Source organism: Colobus angolensis, unplaced genomic scaffold (genome assembly GCF_000951035.1).
Source record: "Colobus angolensis palliatus isolate OR3802 unplaced genomic scaffold, Cang.pa_1.0 Scaffold31, whole genome shotgun sequence".
NCBI lineage: Eukaryota > Metazoa > Chordata > Mammalia > Primates > Cercopithecidae > Colobus > Colobus angolensis.
The window spans coordinates 1,164,331-1,190,749 of record NW_012116377.1 but is presented as its reverse complement, the minus strand read 5'-3'; the positions used below and the strand labels follow the sequence as shown (position 1 = coordinate 1,190,749).

At 51.1% G+C, this 26,419-nt stretch overlaps 1 protein-coding gene across 1 annotated transcript in view; it reads left to right on the top strand.

Annotated features, from left to right (window-relative positions):
- Nucleotides 1-26,419, top strand: part of IQSEC1 (IQ motif and Sec7 domain 1) — a 183,674-nt gene that overhangs the window by 85,452 nt on the left and 71,803 nt on the right. The gene's annotated exons all lie outside the window — the stretch shown is intronic.

Sequence of the window (26,419 nt, the reverse complement as noted above, 5' to 3'; positions counted from 1 at the left end):
CTTCCCCACCCCCACCCCGCCCCCACCACCGCTGCTGCCTCCGGGCGGAGAAATCCCGCCACCGCGTCCAGGGTCCCGAGCCGCGGGCGGGAGGTTGAGGCATCTCAGGAATTCGCTGGGAGCCACAAGGACGCGCTTTGGGAGGGAGGGAGAAGCTTTGGCAGGGCTGGAGGGCTGGGTCCAACCTGGCCCTGTCCCTGTCTCCCAACCCCATGTGACCTTGGGCAGCCCCTCCTGCCATTACCACGTGGGGAAGAGACTGGTTCTTAGTCTTGGGGTGGAGGGAGCTTTCCTGGTCAGACCCCCAGGAGAGTTGGCTTAGGGAGCAGTCTTGGGGACCAGAACAGCCTTGGCGACCTCTGGACCCTGACCTATAGGGGGCAGGAGGCAGCAGGGGGATGAGGTGTAATGGGGGTTGTTGTTGGAAACCTGTTCCACCTGCCAGCTGAGGATGGGACACTCCTGGGCCAGGGTCTTAGAGTGTGGGACACCCCCCCTTACCTGCCGCTACAAAACCAGCTGCCCTTGGGCTCTAAGCGGGCAGGATGGGTTGGCAGAGGTGAGTCAAGTTTCTCCCCATCTCTAAGAGTCCTGGGGAACTTCCCCTCCCATGTTTCTGTCAGGCAGTTGTCACTTTAAATTGCCAAGCTCTCAACTGTCACAGCTGATCTGTTCCTGGAGTAAAGGGAGCAGAAAGGTGACAGTGTGTGTCCCCTCCCCCTGGCCCTGTCCAGGAGATGAGGCTCACAAGGACAGCAGTCGGCTCTGCCTGGTCAGCTTTGTGAGTGTTGCTCTGAGCATGCCCGGTGATCTGTGGTGGGAGGGACCTGTCCTGGACTGGGAGCAGGGGTCTGGTTGTGCGCTTTGATGAGCCACTGTTCCATTTTGTAGTCAGGCTCCACTAGACACACTGGCCTGTACAGCCCCCTCTGAACAACTCTGAATTAAGGTGACACGGGAATTGGCTTTCTGGTCACCCTCCCCTGTTCCCAGTATGGTGCCGAGCTCCTCATTACAGTTGGCAAGATGGCCAGGCTGCTGAAGCCATGTGCGATTAGAGCTCAGAAGCCAGGTTTAAGGGTAAAGAAGAGAAACTGCCTTAGCCGTGCCACCTCCTCCCACCCCCCACCCCCCACAGGAAAAGATAAACTAAGAGGTAACTTGGGGTGGCCACAATGCCCACAGCCCAGCCATTAAGCATCAGTGCTGGAGGGAGAATCCCGGAGCCACCCCACTGTGTTAGAGATGGAGAACTGAGGCCAGAGAGAGGCAGGGACATGTCCAAGGTCACACAGCATATTCAGAGCCAAGGGGCTCTGTCCCCAGCTCTCCAGCAACCCAGTCATCCTGAGAGAGCTGCTTCCTGGGGAATGCTCGGAGGACTCGGTGTCCCCTCAGAGGTCTCTGCAGTGAAGGGACAAGGGAGGGGGCCTGTGCTCACCTCTGCAGGGGACTGTCTCCTGCACGGTTTGCAAACATTAGGTAATCTTGGGTCTTGTGACTGGAGTTGCCACTCTTTCAAGGCTGCTTAAAGGGCCATGGCAGCTCGCCCTTCCAGCCACTGCGCTGACCAACCTGCCCTGCCCTGCCTGTCCCATGCCTGCTGTCCCCACACCACCACCCTTGGTTTTAGTCATGCTCCCTTCCCCATTGTCCAGAGGGGAGTGCCGAGACCACGCCAGAAGAACTGGGACCATTTGTGTCCCCAGCTTTCCTGCACACAGTTTCAGCCATTGGTATAGGGGGTGGACCTAAGCACCTAAGTGTCCCCAGTCAAGAACACAGCCATCCTTTGTTCTTGTAGGAAACTGCCCACCTCTGGGCTGTGCAAGCTGGAGCTGCCTTTGTGCTGGTCAGGGAGTCTGAATCTGGCCTCTGGTGGGAGAGTTGGCCAGAGCCCTCATCACTCCCCCTGCCCCTCATAATTAGGTGGGTGGGGAGTGGGGGGCTGCTCATTCCTATTAGGAAGTGTTTCTCGAGTGCAAGAGGCTGGCAAAAGCCCATTCTGTTGATGAGGTCCTTGTGGACTGGGGTTCCACGCACCGCCGTAGCTCAGACCAGCATTCATTACCACCATGCAGTGAGATGCAAACCTGCTTGTGGGAGCAGCATTTTCTGGAGCCCCCTACCTTTCTACTGGGCCCCGCCTTGCCCTGCCTTGGCTCCTGCGGGAATGAACACCCCACCCCTGCCACCTGGCAAACTCCATTCATCCTCCATCATCCTCATCCCTGATACCTCTTTGGCAAAGCCTGCCCTGAGTCCCTGAATCTTGCCTGCGGGGATACCATTATCACTGAACAGAAGGGCGGTGTAAAGCGGGGTGCAGGTAGGGACTGACTTTAGACCCCTGGTCATACACCAGTCTTCCAGACTCCCTCTCACCGCCTGCCTCGGGGGCTATTCAGTGGGGCCATCAAAGCAAGCGTCAGCTTGGAAAAGCAGGAAGCAGGCTGCTAAATTCTCAGTGACTTAGAGAACTGTGACTCAGAACTGTGTATATGGCTTTCTAATCCAGCAGGATTGCAGCAAACCCAGTGAGTGTTTTTTTCTAAGCATCTACTCCATGCTGGACTCGATCACAGGGGCTTTCACATGTATTTCCCATTTCATCTGCAAAACCACAAACCCATCATTCCCTTGTATGATGGTTCTCAAAGCATAATATTAAAACAGTGTCAATCCCACAGGCCAGCTGGAATGATGTAGGATGCAGCACCCTGTCGATTGTCCTTTCAGCATTGCTCGGTTGCCCCAGAGCCCCAGCAGTTTACCAGTCTGTGTACCCAGACACCCTCAGGGTGGCATTCCTCTGGGAAGGGCTTCAGGCTCAAGTGCACAGAGTCCAAGCTGACCCAAATAAATCTCTGCGTGCTGTGTGTGACAGCACAGAAAGCTGGCTGTGGGGGCTAATGACCTCTGTACACACAGCTTAGGCCTTACTTGCTGTATCTTTAGAAGGTAACCCTGGCCTGCGTCAAGCCTTATCCGGTTGTGCTTACACAATTTCTTCTTCCAGACTGTGAACTCCCTGAGGGCAGAGTGGGGCCTGAGGCACTACTTCATCCCTAGTGCCGGGGGCTGATACAAGTTCTTGTTGTACCTGACTGAGACTGAGCTGAATCCAAACAAGGAACAGGCTGCCTTAGAAGGCAGTGAGTTCCCCTCACCGAAGGTGTGCAGAGTGAGGCCAGGTGGAGGATTCACAAATTTCAGTTAGCTGATATACCCTGAAGGACCATTTTAGCTCTGAGACTCCCAGAGCCAACGATTTATTTTTTGTTTTTTCAATGATCCGAGGACTTAGTGGAAAGCTATCAGGATAGTAATACAGGTTTGTAACAATGCTAAAAGTGCCAATGTGTTTTAATAAAGCCAAGTGCCAAGGAATATTATGGGAACATTTCATTATTCAGCTCAGCCAGATGCTGAACTAGGACCAGGTTTGGGGCTCATCCAAGTGGCCTGAGGGTTTGGTATAAAGGGAACCAGGAAGAAAATTGAGTGTCTTATGGCTAATCCTTGAACAGCAGCTGGGGTCTCTGTCTGTCATTCCAACTTAGGAGGCCTTTAGGTCAGAGAGCCAGACTCTTTATTACTCTGGACAAGTCCCTTCCCCTCCCTGAGCCAAAGCTTCCCCATCTTTATCATGGGGGACCTAATCCCTACCCACTTCCTTACTGGGGGCTGAGAGTTTGGAAGAGACTGGAAAACACTTTAGAAGTCAGAACCAGCACTCAGGAGGGTTGAGGGCGGGTGAGGACAAGAGGGCCTAAATTCCACAGTTCCTGGTAAGCTTAGGTGTATGGAGTGGTCCAGGGCCAGCCAGCCTTTTGGGGGCTTCAGAGTCATGGATGGGGTTCAGCCTTTCTGTGCTTCCAGTTCAGTGATCCTAGGGGTGCTTGAAGACAGCTGGGCTGGGTTCACATCCCAGCTGTCAACTTCCTAGCTTTGTGCATGACCTTGGACAAGTCACTAGGCCTTCCTGTTTTCTCCTTGTTCAAATGGGGTGATGATGGTACCCACCTCCTAAGGCAGTTATGAAGATAATTCTGTGAAAGTGTATCAGTATCATACAGTTGTTTTTTGTTTTCTCCTTTGGGATATCACAGAAGCCACCAGGGATTTCTGGGATCTCAAAGTGCAAATAGAAGCATCAGCTCCATTCATTTACTCATTCAGCAAATATTTATGGAGCACCTACTGTGTGCCAGATTTTGCTTTTGGTACTGGGGTTACCACTGGAGCAAAAGAGACCAAAAACCATGCCCTCCGGGAGCTTTTATTCTAGTGGCAAGAGACCCACAATACGTAAGCCAACAGAATAATTTTGCAGTGCTAAATGCTAAAATCAACCCATCTGCTCCAGTTGGTGTTAAATGTGATTTGCAATGGAAGAACTCTTCCAAAGAGACCAGAGAGGAGAGCCTTGGTTTGGGCTTTGCCAAACCTAGATTCTAGTCTTGGCCCTGCTGGCTTCTAACTTGCTTTGCAACATTGGGCAAGTTCCTTCCTGTCTCTGATCGTCAGTTCTTGTCTGTGAAGTAAGAGAGCAAGATGAGCCCTTCCAGCTCAGATGCCGCTGCCTGGTGGCTCTGCAGTCACAGCTTGGGGTTTGTGCCTTTCCCCACCCTTATCACATGTACCTTTCTGTTTTAAATGTGGTCACCTGTCACAGAGAAAGGTGCAAGGACAAACATGCATAGCTTAAAGAAAAATAAGGAAGAATATGAGTGTGACCACTGCTTGGGTCAAGAGACTGAGCATTGCCCAAAGCCACCACATGCCCCTCCCCAGTCTACTCCTCAGAGATTGTCGTCATCCTGACTTTGTGCTAATAACATCCCTCTTGCCCTTCCTGTTGTACCACTTATAGAACAGCTTTTTACAATATAATTTTGTTTTTATTATTTTTTGGCTGAATATAAATAGGCTGTGGATATTTGTTCAGGTCTGGCTCCTTTTGCTCGAAGTTGCATCTATGAGATTCACCTATGCTATGAGTTGTTGTTCATTCTTTTCTTTTTCTTTTATTTTTATTTTTATTTTTTTGAGATAGAGTCTCGCTCTGTCGCCAGGCTGGAGTTCAGAGGCACAATCTCAGCTCACAGCAACTTCCGCTTCCCAGGTTCAAGTAATTATCCTGCCTCAGCTTCCCCAGTAGCTCACCACCACACCCAGCTAATTTTTTGTATTTTTAGTAGAGATGGGGTTTTGCCGTGTTGACCAAGCTAGTCTCAAACTCCTGACCTCAAGTGATCCGCCTGCCTCGGCCTCCCAAAGCACTGGGATTACAGGTGTGAGCCACTGTGCCCGGCTGTCCTTTTAAATAGTATTTCATTGTATTGACAGGCCACAGCTTATTTATGCAGTCTACTGTGATGGACCACATGGGTTGTTTTCAGTTTGGGGCTGTTGCTCTTGAACCTGTGTCCCAGCACACATGGCATGAGCTGTCTCTGGGGCACATACTGGCTGTAAAGCAAGCACACGGCCTTGCCCCAACCCCGCCCTGGGCATTGTCAGTCTTTGTCGTTTTCACTCACCTGGTGGGTGGGTAATGGTTTCTTGCTGTGGTTTGAATTTGTATCTCCCTGATGAGGTTGGGGGTCTTTTGTTTGTCCTTTGGCTGTTTGGATTTCATCATTGGTGGAGTGCCTGTTCATGCCTTTCACCCATCTTGGGCTGTGTTTTTATTTCTTTATGATTTGGAGAGTTCTTTGGGTGCTCCAGATTCTAATCCTTTGTCAGTTAATCCACATTGTAGATATCTTCTCCCTCCCTCCAGCCTGCCTTTTTCACTCTTTACGGGGTCTTGGGATAAACTTCTCAATTTCAGAGTTCTTAATTCAAGTTGTCAACTTTCTCACTTTATTAACATTTTTCGTGTTTTGAGAAACTCATTCCTACCCTGTAGTCATGAAGATTCTCCTTATTCACCTTTCACATTAGGTCTTTAATCCTCCTGGAATAGATTTTCATCTATGGTCTCTCTTTCTCTGACACACATACATGTGTGCATATGCATGGCCCCATGTGCACACATATACCCATTCCCAGGTGGCCCGGCACCATTTGGTGAGAACTGTGTTCTTTTCCCTACCTGCACTGCCCCCAGCACGTACCATACCTCTCACTACAAGGCTGGCAGGGGCCCAACTGCAGGCTGTGGGCTGGGAGGTGGTAGGGACGGCCGGAGGGCGAGGCAGACAGCCCTCCCCACCTCCATCGGGACCAGCTGCTGCTCCTGCCAAACAGGTCCGTGAGGCTGCAGTGTCACGTGTCTGGCTGGCGCTGACTCGGGAGCTGGCGGATTAAGCAGGGGCTCAGGGTTTATGACCCGCACTGGCCGCAGCACCAGCTGGGGAGGGCTGAGGGAGCTCATCTGTGTGGGCAGCAGAGGAGGCCTGAGAAGCCGGCCAGGCTGCAGCTGTTTGTCCACCCACAGCACTGGACTAAGGTAAGGGAAGGGTGGGATGGACCAGCCCCACTATTAGTGTCTCTAGCTGGAAAGTAAAATGTCTCCTCCCAAGCTCCTTCTATCTTGGTCTGTTGGGGCAGCTGAGATCTGGGAGATGCCACAGCCCACAGCAAGCCCCTACCGGGTCTCGGTCTCCTGTGGGGAGCACACATGAGCTCACATATGTGCACTGGCACCCTGCCCGCCCGGTTCCCGTCCCAGCTCCTCGTCCTCTTCAGTGCCTAGTATGTGCCCCTGGGTGGGAGGGTCACTGCCAGCCGTTAGCGCGCCCCCTAGACCCTGGTGCCTGGCAGGACACAGCCAGGAGAGGACGGACCTCCCACTCTCGGGTTCACCAGGCAGGGGAGAAGGAAGGGAATGAGTGCGTGCTGAGCACCTCTGTGTGTCAGATACCTCATCCAGGGCCATCATTACTCCTGCCTTCCAAGGTAGGGAAGATTCACCTGTTTCATAGATAAGGAAACTGAGGGTCACAGAGGGGCTGAGGATGGCCACCTGCATCTCAGTAGTCTGCCTGTGTGACCCCGAGGAAGCTGCAGGCTCTGCTCCTGGCCCCCGGGGAACTCTCAGTTGTTGTCTGGGAGCTCTCAGTTGTCTGACGAGGTACATTCCCTCTGCCACAGGGCTGCCGCTACCTGGGGCTCCAGGGAACTCTAGGCCTCTGGGGGAAAAGTCAGGACAAAGAGCAGGATCCAGAGCCTCAGGTCCCAGCCCAACCTGTGACGTAGCCCTCCCTGTTGCATGCCGTCAGCCTTGGCTGGTGGGTATGACTTGGACTCGGTGGTCCAGTCTATGGCGACCTTGCTTCATTTCCTCGTTTGTAGCATGGAAGATGTCAGTAATAGCATTTCCCTCCTCAGGTCACTCAGGCTGAAATGAGATGGTAAAGAAGGGCTTTAAAAACATGGCCCAACAATGGCCAGGCACAGTGGCTCACACCTGCAATCGCAGCACTTTGGGAGGCCAAGGCGGGTGGATCATGAGGTCAGGAGATCGAGACCATCCTGTGAATGGTGAAACCCCACCTCTACTAAAAATTTAAAAAATTAGCCAGGCGTGATGGTGGGCACCTGTAGTCCCAGCTACTCGGGAGGTTGAGGTGGGAGAATGACGTGAACCCAGGAGGCAGAGCTTGCAGTGAGCCAAGATCGTACCAACTCACTCCAGCCTGGGCGACAGAGTGAGACTCCGTCTCAAAAGAAAAAAAAACAAAAAAAAACATGGGCCAACAGGCAAAGCCCATGGGCACTCAGTCAACCCTAGCTTTCATGTTTACAGAGAAGGTCAATGTCTGGGGTCCCTTCATCTTCTGAAATTCTGAGCTCCTGTCTCTTGCTTTTCTGCCTGGGCCATTTATGTATGGGTTTAAATCTATGAATTTAATATTTGCTTAGGAAATACAGGCCCATGATGAAAATGTTAAACATTATAAAAGAATATGCAGTGGAGACTACGTATGTGCCCCACCCCCTCCCAGAACAAACATGGAAAGCATTTTTCGGGTATCTGGTCAGAAACATATAAACGTTTATCACCCTCCACCCCAGACATATTTGGGCAGTTTGGTGACCCCCTATCTAGTGAACCCCCTGCCACCCGTCCTTTAAATCCACCCACTCTGGGCTGGGGAACCCAGGCTGCTGCCTCCCTCCAGAAGTCACACATATTTGTGGGTGCTGGCACCAGATTTTCCTTGTCAGCAGGACTTAAGGAAGGCTGCAGCCTGGCACAGAGCAAACGGTGGTGGTGGGGGGATTGTTGAGCAGTAAAGAACGGTGTCTCTGTGCCCAGTGAAGGCCCAAGTTGGAGACCAGCTCCCCCACCCCCAGGCTGCAGCAGATCTGGGTCTAGAGCAAGGGCGGGGCCTGGGGACCTGACTCAGGCCCAGCCTGGCTGCCAGCTGGCCATTGGGTGACCTTGAGCCAGCCCTGGCCTTCTCTGGGCTCCTGACTCAGTGTGGGAGCCCAGCGTGTGTGGCAGCCTCAGTGAGAGGGCCGAGGGTATGCCCCCTTGAAGACCGAAACAAGCCATACCTCACTTAGCCCACTTGGGCTAAGGCCTGTGATGTGGGGATGGGGTCTTGATTTCCTGAAAAATTTAACTACTTACAAATGTAATTGCTTTAAAAGTTTTAATAGTGCACTGGGAGGCAGCTGAAGGCAGTGCTAAGTCTAGCTAACATGTTCTCTCTTGATCTTGTGACTTCTGGACCTGTAAGCGACTTGTCTTTGTTCAAGTAAATCTCGTAGGGGGCTGAGGGGTGGGGCTTTATCTTTCCCCAGGAAGGCAGCAGATGGTTCCATGTGGCTACAGGTTGTGCATGCATGGCCCTTAGGCCTCCCAGCCCCCTGAAAGGAGGAGCAGCATTTACTGTTGGCCTTGGGAGGGTGGCAGGTACACAGAGTCACTGTCACCCTGTTTGGTAGAACTCCAGGCACTCCCAAATGTACAGATGTTCAGATTGTGCTCTGCACGAGGACAGTTAGCAGAGGAACAGCAGCACTCTTGCTAGCTAAGCCATGGTCCTTTGGGGCTGTATCCACCAGAAGAGGGCGCCTTTTACAAATTTACACAGGGGCCCTACATGTGGATGGTGAAACTAGACTTGAGGATGCTCACTAGCAAAGGCATGGGGTCTCCTCCCTATCTCCCTGTGGTCCTTCTGTGCTCAGTTGTCTAGAATCTCCCTCCAGGAACTCTGCTGGTAACCCTAGGGGAAAGGAAACTCCAAACACCTTTCCCGATCCATGTGAGTGGCTTGAGTTAGACTCAGCCTGGTGAATTTCAGAGAGAACTGGACCATGGGCCTGACCTTGTGGGCTACAGGATGGCCTGACTTAGAGAAGGCCTGGCTCCCCATCTCAGTTCCAGTTTTTTCTGGCTCTCTATACCTTGGGTCAGGACAGCTCTGTGCAGACCATCAGTTTACCATGTTACTATCCCTCAGAATGAAGTATGAAAGGCCCTTATCTCTGTGCCTTCCCCCTTGAAGGTGGGTGCTTTATTTTTAAAGACGTGAATTTGCGGACAGGGACACACATGAGCTGGGCATATTCATTTCATCCACAAATATTTCTCCAGCAGGTAGTTGTGCCAGGCGCCATGCTGGAGCTGGGCATAAGTGGGGTATGTCAGACAACCTTATTCTTATCCTCATGGAGCTGTCCAGAGAGGAGAGGGAAAGGGAAATTGTCCCCTGAACAGCATCACCCAGGTGCTGGGAGGAATTGCCCAGCCGGGCCTGTGAGGTCAGCCCAGGCGTCCCTGAAGGAGCTGAGCCAAGAAGGTGGAATGGGGGCTGAGTGGGCTCCAGGGGTTGGCTCATCACCCCTCTGGGCACCCTGCTCAAAGCTGGGGCATCACTTCATCCTGGCCACTCTGTCTCGGGGCTGGGAAGGCCAGGCTGCAGTTCTCCAGCAGGGTGACAGGTGGTGGGTGGGCTGGACCTGCCAGGATCAACCCAGTGAGAGGTGGGGCTGAGGATCGCTTTGGTCAGGCCAGGAGTGAGCCATGCTTCCCCCGCTCCTCACCCACTCCCAAACTGGCACTCAGACTGCAGTTGTCACCATGCCACCTTTCATCCCCTCCGAGGACTGCTCTACCAGCTGTGCCCTGAACTGTCTTTTTAATCTGATCTAAATTTGCCACCGTGCCCAAACTGGGGAAGGTTGGGTGAAACCCTCCTTTGCCGAGGATGGGCCTTAGATGCTGGAGCTGGAGCACCCGAGTTCAGGTCTGGGTTATGCAGCTGCGGCCAGTGGAATGCCGGCCATAAAGTCCCTGTCTCATAGGAGAGGCGGGTGCAAGTAAGTTACAGTGGGGAAGGCCTACAGGAGCCCCCAGTGAGCCTTAGCACTCCTCACCCTCCATCCGACACACAGGCACCCAGAGAGGGCAGACAACTGCACCTTGCTGAAGATTGGTTAGCATGGCCAGGGCCTCCCTCTGCAGCCTCAGAACAGGGGTACCTGGGCCAGCACCTTGCCACTGTCTCTTGCAAGCTGGGAATGTTTGGACTAGTGATTTCTCAAACAGCCTTGGTGTTCTCCAGTGCCTGGCACATGGCAGGCACACAGCACATGGGTGCTGATGCTGTTTTGTTCAGGTCCCCTGAAGTGACCAACAACAGCCCCACCGCAGGCAGGCAGCTCTTTCCTGTCAGTACTAGGGGCTGCAAGCTGTGGTGCTGAGCAGGGTCATGCAGCCTCAGCCACCAGGACTAGAAAGGGGACCCCCCAGTCAGTTCTGCCTATAGGACCCAGAGCGTGTTCCTCTCTCTTTCTTTCTAGAAGAGGGCTTAGACCCACAGGGGCCAGGCAAATGGCATGGGTGCTGGCATTGGTTGTGGCTAAGAACATTTTTTTCTTTAATGGCAATGTTTCTCAAAGTGTGGTCCAGGGAGTTCAAACCATTTAAATAACAACAACAACAAGCTGTTGTTTGCCTTATCACCATCATTCTTGCACAAGTGTGCTGTAGAATATTCTAGAGGCTACCTGACATATTGGCAGATAGACTGAGCCTTTTGCTATAAAGATGTCTCAAGGTTGGTGATGTCTTAATTTTAATTTTTTTTTTTTTTTTTGAGACGGAGTCTTGCTCTGTCGCCCGGGCTGGAGTGCAGTGGCTGGATCTCAGCTCACTGCAAGCTCCGCCTCCCGGGTTTACGCCATTCTCCTGCCTCAGCCTCCCAAGTAGCTGGGACTACAGGCGCCTGCCACCTCGCCCGGCTAGTTTTTTGTATTTTTTAGTAGAGACGGGGTTTCACCGTGTTAGCCAGGATGGTCTCGATCTCCTGACCTTGTGATCCACCCGTCTCGGCCTCCCAAAGTGCTGGGATTACAGGCTTGAGCCACCGCGCCCGGCCAATTTTAATTTTTTAATATGGTAAATGGCAATAGATATCACACCCATGAACAATTTTGGGATCCTCAGTCGAGAGTGGGGAGCCTGACACCAAAAAGCTGGAGAACCACCGGCCTGTATTTTTTTTAAGTGTGTTTGATAAAATGCTAAAGAACAACTGATGGTGGGTTCCAATACGGGGGGCAAAAGAGAATGAGGGGGATTTTGGCAGAACAGTGCTTAACCTGCTAACAGGGCACCATGGTGACTCAGCACCAGTCCCAGGTGAACAGGGAGGAACTCATGTGGGCCCCATGCAGCAGTGCATCCAGCTTTCACAAGAAGCCCCAAATGCAGCTCAGGTCACACATAACCCATCTGGGGCCAGAGCTGTCTAGGGACCTCCAGTTGCAGCCTGTGACCTGGGGTCTCAGTGTCCCCATCTATGGAACAGGCAGCAGTGGCCCCTTGTGAGATGCCAGGAGGCAAGTGCTCAGGGTGCAGATGGGGCAGAGGATGTAGGCTGGTTTCACCCGGCTCCCACCCCCATGGCGGGCTTGAGGCTCACCAAGCTGCTGCAGAGGGGACAGGCAGTGGGAGGCAGGTCCTCCACAGCTAGCTCTTCCGGGTGTCCTTTGTCAGCCTGGCATTAGCATGTATGTATGAGAGAGAGATTTCACAGCTAATTCTACAATCATACTTCACAATTCTCTATGATAAAGAATAATTTTAATGGTAATTTTTCGTTCTAGCTTTGTGTATATTTCTAACATGTTTATTTACATTTCAAAAGATACAAAAGGGTATATGGTGAAAAGATCCCCCTGTTGTTTCTACTTGGGGAGTGGAAGGGAATGGGGGAATTGTGATGAAACCACTAGTCTCCCAGCAGCCGGTTCTCCTCCCCAGAGATGTCTCGTGTTATTAGTTTCTTGTGTCCGATTCCAGACAGTTTCACGTATACATAAGCAAATGTCTAGAAATATACATTATCCCCCCATTTTTAAACACAAATGTGGCAATACCATACACACAGTCTGACACCTCATATAGCTAACTTTATCGGTGACTCAACCCTATGCGGTAGATATTATTATCCTCATCTATAGGGAAGGAATTTGAAGTTCAGAGTTTCTGTGATTTGCCCAAAGCAACACAGCTAGGAAGTGGCAGAGCCAGGAATCAAACCCTGGCTCCCACTCCCCCTAAGCAGGACCCCGCCAAGCCTCACCCCTCCGCTGCCCTTAGAGTGGGTACTGTGGGGCCTTGTTCATCCATCAGATGAGGCAAGCCTCCATCCTGCATCGATCTCTCAGGACACTTGGGTTGCAGTTGACAGAAACTCACCTGAACACTGCTTAGCGGAAGGGGGAATTGATTGGCTCCTCTCACTGAAGTGCAGAGGGAAGGAGTGTAATGGAGCAGGGTGCCTCCTGAGGGAGAGAGGCAGGATCGGCTAAGACAGCCATGGTTGTCAAGGTGCTCCCAGTGCCCCTCCCAGGAAGGAGCATCCATGCAGCCCTACTTGGGTCCCTGCAGGCAGGGCTGGACAGTGAGAGGCTCACCAGGTCCAAATGCCTGGAGGACCAGGCGAGGCCCAAAATGGGAGAGAACAGGAGGGCTCTTAGGAAGAGGAAAGGGCCTCGAGGAAGTGAGGAACACAGCAGAACACAGCCAAGGTCCCATCCCAGCCTCTCCTTCCTGACCTCCCCTCCCCGTGCATGGCAGGGCATTGAATGTGGAATTATCCTTAACCAGGGTAGTAATTACTGAAGATGTAGCTGGCATGTTGAACAAATTGTTGTGTGTTTGTAGTTACAAATCATGTTCCTAACACTCCAGGAGGTTCCAAACCTTGATATCTTTGCTATTAACCCATAAATTACAGTTATTTATGGAAATTGCTAGAGAGACAATTGTCTGTGGATTGTGTTGCATGAGGGATGCTCATCGTGGATCAACTCCAGGAGCCTGGAGTGGTCTGTCTGGGTCTCAAGGCTGAACACTTTTAGTTCGTGGGGTCAGGTTCTCACACCAGCCAAAGGCTGACTTGGCTCAGGGGCTCCTAGACTTTGTCCAGTGCATGGCACACAGGTTGGATTCCCAGCTCTGTCACCACCAGCTGAGTGGCCTGGAGGTCAGTCATTTAACCTTTCTGTGCCTCTGTTTCCTGTGGACTAAGAGGGCCCACTTGAAAGGGTGGTGGGAGTATTACAGAAAATAACATGGGTACAGCCCCTTACACCTGCCCTGTGCAGAAGGTGCTCCTGGGCCCAAGTGCTTCTCCTTCTCTCTGCACAGCTCAGGAGGCACACAGTGGGGCAGCAGCCACGTCTTGTTCCCAGGAAGAGTGGAACAGGATGTGGCGGCCCCCACTGCATGCCCTTGGCACCAGGCTGACTTCCCACACCTCAGGTAGCTGGGAAATCATTTTTCGCTTGCCTATGCTGTTTCTTGTTGTGCAAAATGGATTCTTAGATCCTTGTTACCCACCAAGCAGGGTTTCAGGAAGTATGAGATCCAGGCCGCGAAACAATTCCAGGTGAGGCACAGGCTCAGCTCTCGGTGACACGGAGCATACCACCTGGAACACAGGAGAGAGTTCTCCTTCCAGTGCTCTTTCCGCCCTTCTGATGACATCAGACAGGAGGGTCAGCATGCTGACAGACCTTTAACGTCTCTTTATCATCCACAAAGGCTTAATACGATGTATTGATGATATAGGGAGTAATACAGTCACATGGTTCAGCAGTTAAACATACAGAAGGGTACACAGTGAGCCGTGCGTCACGCCCTTCCACATCTCGTTCCCCTCCCCAGAGACAACCGCTGTCCAGAGACACCTTAGAGCGTGTGTGCGTACGTGCATGCGTGCGCATGTCCACCTTTTCTGTAACCCAAATCCAGCATTCTTCAGCTTACCTTTTTCATGCAGCGCTACGTCTGTATCTCAGTCCCTATCAGGATGTAAAAAAGCATGCTTCTGTTTTATTGGCGGCCTCCTGTCATGTGGATTCTCTGTGCTTGCTAATCTCTGTTCTAAACAAGACACAGCAAGCCTCAGGGATGGGGCTGATAACAGGATCAAAGCAGGAGTTTATAACAGCGTTTTGTTTTTGTTGATTTATTTTCATGGGAGAATTCAATTTACGCTTAGTGAGGCTGGCTTTGCACTTATGGACCAGATACAAAGTTTCCTTGATAGAATGAAGAGTGTTAAGTAATTGGTATGTATACAGGTGCTATGTGGTTGTTGGGAAACTAAACCCAGGTCACTCCCACTCCTGCTTACACCCTCACAGGATGAAGCTTTTGCTCAGTCCACTGGCCTCATGCCTCACAGCGCACCTGTCCCCACACTTCATGCCCCACGTAGATGCAGAACTACAGGAATATTTTCCCAAGTTCACCAAGCCTTTGCCCTTGCCACTTCATGTACCCGCAATGCCTTTCTCCTGCTGGGCCACCCGGTGAATTCCCATTCATACCACAGATCCCAAGAGAGGCATCAACTCCTACAGGAAGCCTTCCCTGAATGACTACTCCACCAGGTAGCAGTCATTCCTGCCTCTCTACCAGGTTGCTCCTATTACTGCATTTAGTGGCTTCCTGTCATGCAAAAAAAATTTTTTTTTTTTTTTTTGAGACCGAGTCTCACTCTATTGCCCAGGCTGGAGTGCAGTGGTGCAATCTCTGCTTACTGCAACCTCCACCTCCTGGGTTCAAGCAATTCTCCTGCCTCAGCCTCCCAAGTAGCTGGGATTACAGGCGCCACCCCACGCCTGGCTAATTTTTGTAGTTTTTTATTTTTTCAGTAGAGATGGAGTTTCACCATATTGGCCAGGCTTGTCTCGAACTCCTGACCATGTGATCCGCCCACCTCAGCCTCCCAAAGTGCTAGGATTACAGGCGTCAGCCACCATGCCTGGCCCCGTGCAAAGATTCTTAAACTGGAGCCGGTATTACAATCATCTGGAGGGTGAGAATTTGCATTCCCAGCTGAGGCTGCTGCTGCTGCTGTTTCTAGGACCCCACTTTGAGGACAACTGTTGGAGTGCAAGAAACACAGGCTGAGTGTCGGCCTACTGGGCTCTAATCCCAGCTTCATCACATATGGGCTGTGTGTCTTAGGGCAAATTACTTACCTTCTCTAGGCTTCAAGGCATCTGTGATAAATCAGAAAACAATCTGCACCTTGTAGAATTGCTGTCAGGATTACATGAACTCATGCAGGAATGTGGCTGACGCCAATTGTGAATTATTTTCACTTCCCATATCCAACTGAGTTTCCTGAGGGTAGGGCCCACATCTGCAGCCTCTGAGATGCCTAGTGCCTAACACATAGTAGGTGGAAAGGTATGCTGGGAAGTTGTTGAGCACATTCAGGAATGCACACATTCTCAGTGACAGATGTATTCAAACAGTGAATCACACGTCTCACATGTCCTGCCTCCATTAATTCTGAATCAGTGGAGTTGGGTCAGGTCTTTCTTCCACTGGGACAAAAGAAGGTGTTTAAATCAGTAGCATAGGCCGGGCGCGGTGGCTCAAGCCTGTAATTCCAGCACTTTGGGAGGCCGAGACGGGTGGATCACGAGGTCGGGAGATCGAGACCATCCTGGCTAACCCGGTGAAACCCCGTCTCTACTAAAAAATACAAAAAACTAGCCGGGCGAGGTGGCGGGTGCCTGTAGTCCCAGCTACTCGGGAGGCTGAGGCAGGAGAATGGCGGGAACCCGGGAGGCGGAGCTTGCAGTGAGCTGAGATCTGGCCACTGCACTCCAGCCTGGGCAACAGAGCGAGACTCCGTCTCAATAAAAAAAAAAAAAAAAAAAAAAAAAAATCAGTAGCATAAAGAAGACTGCAAAGGGGAACGTTTAACTCACTTAGGAGACACTGTTGATTTAGGAGCAATTAATGGCATCCATTTACAAAACAGGTGACCCCAGCACTTATTATAAATGAACGTATCTATTCATTACAGCAGAGGCCCTGCACTCCCTTGGGAGCTGTTCTTTGGTGTGAACTCACCACGTAAAAGGCAGCAGACTGTCTCCCCAACAGCTACCAGGAGTGCAGCCCCGGCCCTGCCACAGTGTCTAAGCTAGTGACATTCAGGTGAGATGTTCTGAAGGAGGGCAAGCCGTTGCAGCTTTCTGTTTATATTTTTTTCTAGATTCCCTCAGTTTCTCCACCCATTTTCATATGCAGATAAGCCCCAGTTTTGGTAAAGCTACCAGGAAAGAAACCCAAGTATATCAAGGATGGCCATTCATTTTGCCAAAGGGATGGCGCTTTTTTCCTTCCCCTTGAGACAGGATTTTGCACTGTTGCCCAGGCTGGAGTGCAGTGGTGCAATCATGGCTCACTGCAGCCTTAAACTCCTGGGCTCCGGTGATCCTCCCATGTCAACCTCCCTAGTAGATGGGACCACAGGCATGTGCCACCACACCTGGCTAATTTTTATATTTTTAGTAGAGATGAGATTTCGCCATGTTGCCCAGGCTAGTCTCTAACTCCTGGCTCAAGCAATCTGCCTGCCTCAGCCTCTCAAAGTGCCAGGATTACAGGCGTGAGTCGCCGTGCCCAGCTTGACACCTCCTTTTAAATAAAATCTTTAGCTGGTGGGTTCCTTTAAATACTGGGCTCCCCTAGCACACTAGAGATGAGAATCAAGTGATTTTGAGAAACCATTTCCTGCCCTTCCCGAATCTCTGTATGGTATAAAGAGGGGTGGGGTTCAGGGCATTGCTGAGATTGAGACAAGGATGAGCATGGAGAGAGGGAAGGAGACCTGCCTTAGCCCTGTGGGTGGTCCCTGAACCAGAGTGAATCTGGATCAACATGATTTGCCTGTCCAGCAGACATTTATTGAGCACCTGCTATAGACCAGGCACCATCTAGAGGCAGGGGATACAATGGCAAATGAACAAAGTTGCAGAGCTACATTCTGGTGGAAGTGACAGTGGGTACACAAGTGATTAAGCCAGATAATGATGGACTGTGAGATGGGCTTTAAAGCGAATCGATGAGACAGAGAGAATGTGGATGAAGGTTCAGGAAGGTCCCAAGGAAGAAGTGACAGAGCATATGTATATTGTCTTAGAGCTCTTCACGTATGAGGTCTGTCTCTCTCCCAGACTCTAGACCTGAGGGCGGGGCTTAGAAGCTGCAGAACCCAATTCTGCCCTGGTCCCAGGCTCCCAGGGGATCTGCAAGGGGCCCTGTAAGTGTTGGCTCCACCGGAGGATGTGCTTTCTTGAGTGAGGAATGGCGAGGCACAGGCAGCCGGGGAAAAGGTGGGGAAAAGGCAAGGACTGCTCCCCTGCTGTGACCCCACCTGGACTTGTGGGGTACACTCAGCAGGGCACACTCAGCAGGGCTGGCAGAGTCCCTCCTGGGGCGGCCACTGCTGCCCCCTCCTGCTTTTCCCCAGCGTCACTCCCTTCCAGAGGGCCAGGGCAGACCCCAGGAGGAGAGTGCAGCAAAGGGAGCGGGGAGTGGTATACAGTCTGGGAGTGGGGTTCAGGGAGCAGGCTGGGTGTAAGCAGAGCACCGCTGAGGCCCAGCACCAGATGGCTCACTGAATTCTTTTCGGCAACCTCAGAGACATGGATTATTTTTCAGTTCCGTTTCACAGAAAAGGAAACTGAGGCTCAGAGAAGTGACACCCAAGGCTGTATAGCCAAGAAGGGAGCTGGTGCAGGAGTCTGCCTCTGCAGGCCCTTGGGGGGCAGATGCCAAGGTTGCTTTGGTTACTCACATATCAGCCAAGACGGAGACTTTCTCCCCACAGAGGTCTTCCTCCTGGGCCTTGAAGGTCAAATGGAATAGTGTTGTAAGAATGAACTTGGGACTCAGTCCTGGGTTCTCATCCCTCATTAGCTGTTTGCCCTTAAACAAATTCCTTAACCTTTCTGAGCCTTGGTTTCTTTTTCTGGATGGGCAGATAGAATAGTCCCTACCTTAGAGTTCCATTGTGAACCTTAAATGAGATGACCTGTCCTGCATTTAGCACAGAACCTGCATTCAATAAGAACCTTGGATATGGGGGAAGAGGGACTGTGGAGCTTCATGGTTAAGTTCCTGGTTTGGAGACCAAATGGATCTGGGCTCAAATCCCTGATTCAGCCAGGCACTAGCTGTGTGGCCTTACATAAGTTATTCAACCTCTCTGAGTCTGTGTATCTGTAAAATGGAAGGTTGTTGAGGATTAAGTGTGGGCGCTTCTGTAAAGTGCCTGACCCAGACTGTGTGCCCTGTGAGAGGAGGCTGCAGGAAGAGGCAAGAAGAGGCAGAGAGTTGGGAAAGGAGGCTTAGGAAGACCAAACCACTTGCCCAAGATTCAAGATCACGCTCCAGAACATGGAGCCTCCATAAGTCATGAGCATCCCTATGTGGGACGCAGCCTATGGCTGGAAAGGGCGCTTATTCACTCAGCACACCTTGGCTCCTCTTGCACTTTAGCCACTGTGCAAGGTGCCAGGGCCACAGTGAAGCAAGGGGAGGAACTTGCAGGCTCTGAAGGGCTGCTGTGTACCCAGCCCTGGCTAGGCAGTCATGGGTGTCATTGCCAAGCTTCACACTGAGCCTGCAAGGAAGGTGGCACCATCCCCACTTTGAGGCTGAAGATGCTGAGGCCCTGGGAAGCATAGTAACTGTGTGAGGTCACATGGCGGGGCTGGGATATCTGCTGGGCCTGCTGCCCACAGGCCTGCCTCTTCCATCTGGGGCACAGAGAGCTCAGAGGCAACACCTGCAGGGGCCTGGAGCCCTGTTCCAGGAGCTGTGCTCCAGGGGTCCAAGCCACCTAGCATAAGTGTCCTCACTCCCTGAGGGTGCTGCTGTGGCTCCCTGTGCCACCTACCGGGGAAGGAGGAATGAGTATGAAGGGCTGAAGTGGGGGTATTTTTGATTGTCGGCGGGGGCTGGCAGGCACCTGAATGAGAAGGGTGATGGCAGTGTGATGGGGGGAGTTTAGGGAAGAGTCCTCTACCAATGGAGGCAGCAGCTCAGTGGAATTTCCTCCTGAAGTTGTCTTGCCCCTTGAATCCTGCAGGAAAGCTGGCAAATGGTCATTTCCCTTCCACTCGAATAGAGACCCATAACTCAAGTAGCTGCCCTTCGGATACCATAGGACTGTTCTCTGCAGGCCCTGCCCCTGGATTTGGGACAGGCAGTCTAGCTGGTGAGCTAGACTGGGCTAGCTGGGCTCTGCAGGGGGACCAGGAGGGACGGGGTGTGCCCACAGGAGCAGCCAGACTGATGAGGGATGTGACAAGCATATTCTCACCACTTTCTTTCATGTTTACAACAGACCAGCATTCCCTGTGTGGCAGGGATTGCACTGGTCACTGAGGACCTAGAATCATGGAGTGCTCTGGGGATCCAGGCTTGGAGGGCTTCTTGGAGGAGGTGACCATTCCTGGCTGTTTTGTGTGCTAAAGAAAACCCTCACCAACCACCAAGCACCCATCGTGTGCCAGGCTCCTCAGAGCCCTGGCAGAGCCACCTGTACCCATGCTGGGTTTTGTTTCTCCTTGCATGGGACGCTGTATCCTAGCCGTGTGGTTCTTTATTGCAGCCCCTCCCTCAGGGTCTTTCCCATGCATCCTCAGCCTGTGTGAGTCCATTTGTCAACTAATGGCACCATAACAGCTGCATCTAATTTTTATTCATCTAAAGACCACAAGAAAACAGAGCCTCCTGACACCTCAAACCACACGGGTGTTAGGTCTTAGCAGTGCAGAAGGAGCTGGGGAAAGGAAGCCAGATAACCAGTTCTTGGATGTATCCCAGTGTGACTTGGGGAAGTGCTCCCTGCTTCTGTGAGCCTCAGCTGCCTCATCTGAACAATGGGTGGGCAGCACTGGGTCTTGGTGGCTCCTTCAGACTTTATCATTAAGGCCACTTTGTTTATTTAATTTTTGATTTTTGTGGGTGCACAGTAGGTGTATATATTTATGGGTCACAGGACATATTTTGATATAGGCATGCAATGCCTAATAATCACATCAAGGTAAGCGGGGTAAGGCTGCTTTAATCTTAGTCATAGTTGGGGTCTTGGCCAACCCAAATACCATTGTGGTTGGGATGAATTCCCCTAGGGCTATGGTAGCTGTCTGGAACCAGGCCAGTTACACAGGACAGTGGCAGTGTCTGGGCCCCACCACTGGGAAGGTGCATGGAGAGCAATGGTCCTTACCTTCGAGGTGCCCACAGTCTTAAGTAAGGGGTTATTGCTCTGCCTGAGGGTAGAGGGATTAGGGGAGGCCTTAAAGAGAAAGAGACATTTGAACTGGGCTTTGAAGATTGAATAAGACATTGCCAATCAGATGGAGCAACAACCCAGGAAGTAGGAACAGGATAAACAAAGGCACTGGGGCCGGGAAGTGCAGGGTGCATTCTGGGAGTGGCTGTGTTGTAGGGATCACAGCTGGGAATGAGGCTGGAAAGACAGGCAGGAGCTGGATTACAATACAGGTGGTGCCTGAGCAGTTCAGTATCACGCAGGAAACCCGGGCCACAGACCTAGGTCAGGGTGGACAACCCTACACCACCTCCAGCGATCCCTAGTTTGTTCCATTTACTTTGTTTAGTAAGATACGGCACGTCCCAAATTCACAAGTGGTTTCTGTGGAAAATGGTTGGAATTTTAAAGATAATTTGGCACTTGATAAGAACAGCTTTATTTATCTGGAAACATTTCTGTTCTGGGGGACGGACTGGCTTCCCTGAGGTGCCACTCTACAGAGTGCTGTGTTCCATGCAGCTGTCTCTGGCTTTTTACTGCATCTAACAGTCATAGGAATAGGTTCTGTTCCATATTTGGATGAGAATGGTGTGGTCTTAAAACTCGCCCAGCCAGGCTGGGTGCTGTATTGTCCAGGTGGGTGCTGTATTGTCCAGGCTGGGTGCTATATTGTCCAGGCTGGGTGCCGTATTGTGGTCGCCAGTGTGACATGAAGCCTCGGGTCAGTGTCAGTGTTTATCTGGGGCACATCCCTCCACCTCTCTGGACCTCAGTTTCCCTGTCTGTAACATGAGGATTTGGGGCTGAGTGGCGGCCACAGAGCTCCCTCGCAGACCCAGCATGCTAGCTGTGATGGGGAATGCTCATTTCGTAAGATGAATGGTAACATAGCAGTGGTTAACAGACAGTGAGTGGAAGCTCAAAATGTGCTACAGCACAACTCTTACTGATTTTTATGGTTGTCAGTAAGACACAACCTGCTTGAAAGATGAGGAACCTGGAGTAGCCCAAGAGGTGGCTTAAGTACCATCAAGCATTTGGGGTCTTTGTGGACTAGCTGTGGTGGACTTCAGAGCCTCCTAGAAGATGTCAGAAGACCTTCAGTCCCTTGATTTCCTGATTTCACTGGCGCTTTTTTTTTTTTTTTTTTTTTTGCGACAGGATCTCAGTCTGTCATCCAGGCAGGAATGCAGTGGCACAATCACCGCTCACCACATCCTTGACTTTCCTATGCTCAGGTGATCCACCTCAGCCTCCTGAGTAGCTGCGACTACAGGCACATGCCACCATGCCTAGCTAATTTTTCTGTGTTTTTGTAGAGATGGGATTTCGACATGTTGCCCAGGCTTCACTGGCACACACACACACAAATTGTATTGGTTCCAGTCCAATCCATAACTGGTCTTTTTTTTTTTTTTTTTTTATGAGATGGAGTCTCACCCTGTTGTCAAGGCTGGAGTACAGTGGCATGATCTCAGTTCACCGCAACCTCCACCTCCCGTGTTCAAGCGATTCTCTTGCCTCAGCCTCACGAGTAGCTAGGATTACAGGCACCCACCACCACGCCTGGCTAATTTTTGAATTTTTAGTAGAGACGGGGTTTCACCATGTTGGCCAGGCTGGTCTTGAACTCCTGACTTTGGGTGAGCCACCACACCTGGCCCATAACTAGCTTTTTTAAAAGTAACAAACACTTGTTTAAAAATTCTTTTTTGGCAGGGGAGGTTACAGAGGCTCGCTCTGTCTCCCAGGCTGGAGTGCAATGGGACAATCTCAGCTCACTGCGACCTTTGCCTCCCGGGTTCAAGCAGTTCTCCTGCCTCAGCCTCCCGAGTAGCTGGGACTACAGGCACCTGCCACCATGCCTGGCTAATTTTTACATTTTTGTAGAGACAGGGTTTCACCATGTTGGCCAGGCTAGTCTTGAACTCCTGACCTCAAGTGATCCACCTACCTCAGCCTCCCAAAGTGTTGGGATTACAGGCGCGAGCCACCATGCCCGGCCTAAAATTTTGAAAACTCTAAGTGTTCATAGAGTGAAAAGTTCTTCATTCTCCTCCCCACCCCTGTCCCACCTAGATCTGAAGCCTAGTGGACAGAGGCCTTCTCCATGAATTTCTGGAACCTCTCAGTTTCCCTTCCCAGAGGCAAGCACTGGTACCTGTCTCTTGGGTCTCTTTTAAGAAGTAATCTATGATTATACAATCTTATATAAGCATACTAGTGTTCTGTAGATTCTTTTATAAGTACACTTCACGTTTTTCTGGACTTTCTATCACAGTGTTATGTCTCAGATCTTTTCCTATAAGTATGCAGGATGCTGCTGCCATCTTTTTAACATGGGACTCCATTGATGGGTGTAATACAATTTACTTAACCAGTCCACATTGAGAGGCATTGCATGTTACCTCCCCTGAGTTCTGCTTTTTCAAATAATTAATATCCTTGGGCATGCCTCTATGTGTCTATGTGCACACGGGCAGGCGGCGCTGTAGGATTCATTCTCAACAGTGCACCCCATCTTGTGGCCATCTTGTCTGAGGATCATCTGGCCCAGCCCTATCATTTCAGTCACTGTCTTCCCCCATGATGTTTGGATTCTGCTCTTGCACGGGGTGTCTGGCTGAACACGCAGGGGGTTTGCCAGGGTAGTTGGAGCCAATGTAAGACTTCCTCAGGAGAGCTTCATTTATTTCAGAGAAGGGCTGCATAATATTGTTTGTTTTGCAGGTCATGTGTCTCTGTTGTAACTGTTTAACTTCATCATCATAGTCCCGAAGAAGCCATTGACAATACATAAGTGGATGAGCGTGGCTGTGTTCCAATAAACCTTTATTTTTAAAAAACAGGCAGCAGGCTGGACTTGGCTCTCAGGCCATGGTTTACCAACCTTTGGTGTATTCAGCTGTTGAAGACCTTCTGTGCACCAGGCTCCACTGTCGGCACAGGGGCTGCTGCAGGGAAGGACATAGAACCAGCCCTGGCAGTTGGAATACAGCTCACTGGTATAAGCGAGCAGGTGCGGTGTAACCTGATGCCATGTAAGAGGAGTTTTTCACTTGTACTAGGGGCTGGTCATGGGTGTCTTTCTGGGAGCAGTGACATAGGAAGCTGAAAACCAAGGTCCTAGCTATGAGCCAGGCACAGTGGGGAGTGTGGGGAACTGAAAGAAGCTTAGTATTGCTGGAGGTGTGGCAGGCATAGAGTGGGCAGGAGGAGAGGTAAGGGCTGGAGAGATGAACCAGGCTACACAGGCCATGAGGCTGGCTGTGCAGAGAGGCTGGGCTTGATCCTGACAACTTGGAGAGAGGGGCTGCAAAGGCTGGGCTTTGGGAGAGTGCCACATATCCGGCTGGAGGAAAGCAGGGAGGCTGTGGAAAGACTGGAGGCTGTCAGAAGCCGTGTAGCATAGAGATAAAGTCGGGTTGTAGCATGTGAAATGGGCCAAGGCAAGCAGCTCAGGACTAAAACCTGGGTTGATACAGTGGAACTAAACATTTCCATGATTTTTGCATCCTTTGACCCCATACATGGGACCCTATTCATCCCTCAAGGTCCAACCCAAAATGTCCCCCCATTAGAGCCTCTCCTGGGGCAGAATTACAGGCTCTTTCCTCCACTGTCATGACACCATACTGAGGAATACTTGTCACAGCAGTGTTTCCCCACTGAGGCCTCAGAGTAAGTACTAATTAATGCTTGCTAAATTAAATTAAACAGCAAGGTGAATTAGCTGGGGTAGAGGTGGCCGCTGAGCCACTCTTTACAGTTGCAGAAACTGAGATTCAGAAAGCTAAGCAATTTGTCCTAATGGTACATGCAGGGATTCTGACCAGTCTGGTCATTTCTACAGAAAAATTGGCCTTCTCTGCATCTCTAGGCTGGAACTTTTCTTGCTTCTGCTCACAGTTCCCTAAATTATTAATCTGCAAGGCAGTTAGCAGAGCAGGAGCAAGAGGCACACTTTGCAGAAAGGTAAAACAAGAGAATCAAGATGCATTTGGTTTCCAGAGAGTCCATCATCTGGTATTCCAAATGCTAACAGGGAAATTCAATCCCCTTCTAAATCCCAGCCGAGACAATGTCCCCAAGACCATCCTGCTGGGCGGCAGGGCCCTGGGCCTGGAGAAGTGCCTGAAATTCTTGGACAATCCGGATGGTGAGGCTGTCAAAGCTTGTGTCCAGAGTGCTCCAACAGCTGGGCTGGGGGAATTCTTTTGGCTCCATTTATTGCAGTCTATTTTTAGAGAGCAATTCAGACAAGGGTGGGAGTTTTCTGCTGCCTCTGCCCTCAACTGGGTCATTTCTACCCTATCCTCTCCCAGCTCCCTACCCCTACCCTAACTACGACAGATGCCAGATGTGGCCGTGGTCTTTGAACAGTGCAGCCTAGTGTTCTTCTCTTTCCAAAACCCTCTATGTATAGGTACTTTTGTCCATCTTTTTTATTATAGCCTTCCTTGTGAGTGTGAGGTTGTGTTGCGGTCTTGATTTACAGTTCCCTAAAGATTAGTGAGGTTGAGAGCATCTTTTCATGTGCTTATTGGCCACTTGTAGATTGTCTTTGGAGAAATATCTACTCAGACACCTTGCCTGTTTTTAAATTGGCTTATTTGCCTTGTTATTTTTGAATTGTAAGAGTTCTTTATATACTGTGGACACTAGACCCTTATTAGATACATGATTTGCAAATATTTCCCCCGATTCTGTGTCTTCATTTATTTTTAACAGAGCAAAGAAAACATGGGAAGCTGAGAAGGGGAATGTGGAGATGGGCAATGAAGGGGCACTGGGTTCCCGCTCAGCCTCTTGTCTCAGAACCCAGGTGCTCTAACTGGGTTAAGGGGCACTGGGCTCCTGCTCATCCTCTTGCCTGGGAACCCAGGTGTTCTAAACTGTTTTTAGGGGTTGCCCTCTGCTGCAAGATGGGCCACTTCAGCCCCCTTCCTTCACTGTCCGCCTCCAAATGAAAGATTCAGAAGGGCACAAGACAATGACCCTGCATTGATGGCTTCTTGCAGCTTCCTGACTCCTGCAGGCCCGCCAGCTGCCTGGCCCTCCAGGAGATGGACTTGTAGGTGGGTGGTCCAGGACAGGCGGAGTTTTGATTGTTCCATATCTGCTTGTTGTCTCCCAGCCACGTCTAGGCATTCCACAAGTGTGGGCGCTGAGCACTGTACCTGCCTTCATGGAGCCCAAGGACAGATAGTAAAGAAGTAAACGTACAAATGGAGGACTGCAAGCCGTGAGCGCTCATAGTAGGAAGAGCCTGGGAGAGGAGGACAGGGTGAGGGAAGCCCTCTCTGAGTTGGCCCAGTTAAGCTGAGCCTCAGTTTACTCATTGGTAAAATGGGGCCGGGGTAACTCCACCTACTTTACAATGTTGCCTTGAAGGCCAGCTATCACTAAAGAACTCTAAAGTGCTAATTATTATTACTTTAAGCTTGTCATAGGTGCTTGAAGGATGTCTCTGGGTGGAGAAAGGGCAGGGGGGCTGGGTGGGCTTAGGGAGAAAGAAGCAATTTTCCATTAGATCCTCCCCAAAAAGCCGCCAAAAGGGTGGTACCAACCTCAGGATAGGACCCATTCCCTTCTTTGGGGCGCATCAGAGCCCCAGAACCACATGGTTCGGTCCAGGCGAGCAAAGGCCAGGTTTTATTAAACTGAAGGCAAAATCAATATAGGCAGAGGTTGAGTGGGCATCAGCAGAGTAGGCTCTGGTTGGGGGTTTGGAGCTTTGTATTTGCTGTGGTTACACGCTGGGGAGGGAGACATGGCTCCCGGGAGGCGCCAGTGTTGAAGGGGCTGCGCAGAGCCTTCCTACCAGACCCGGGGCTTCG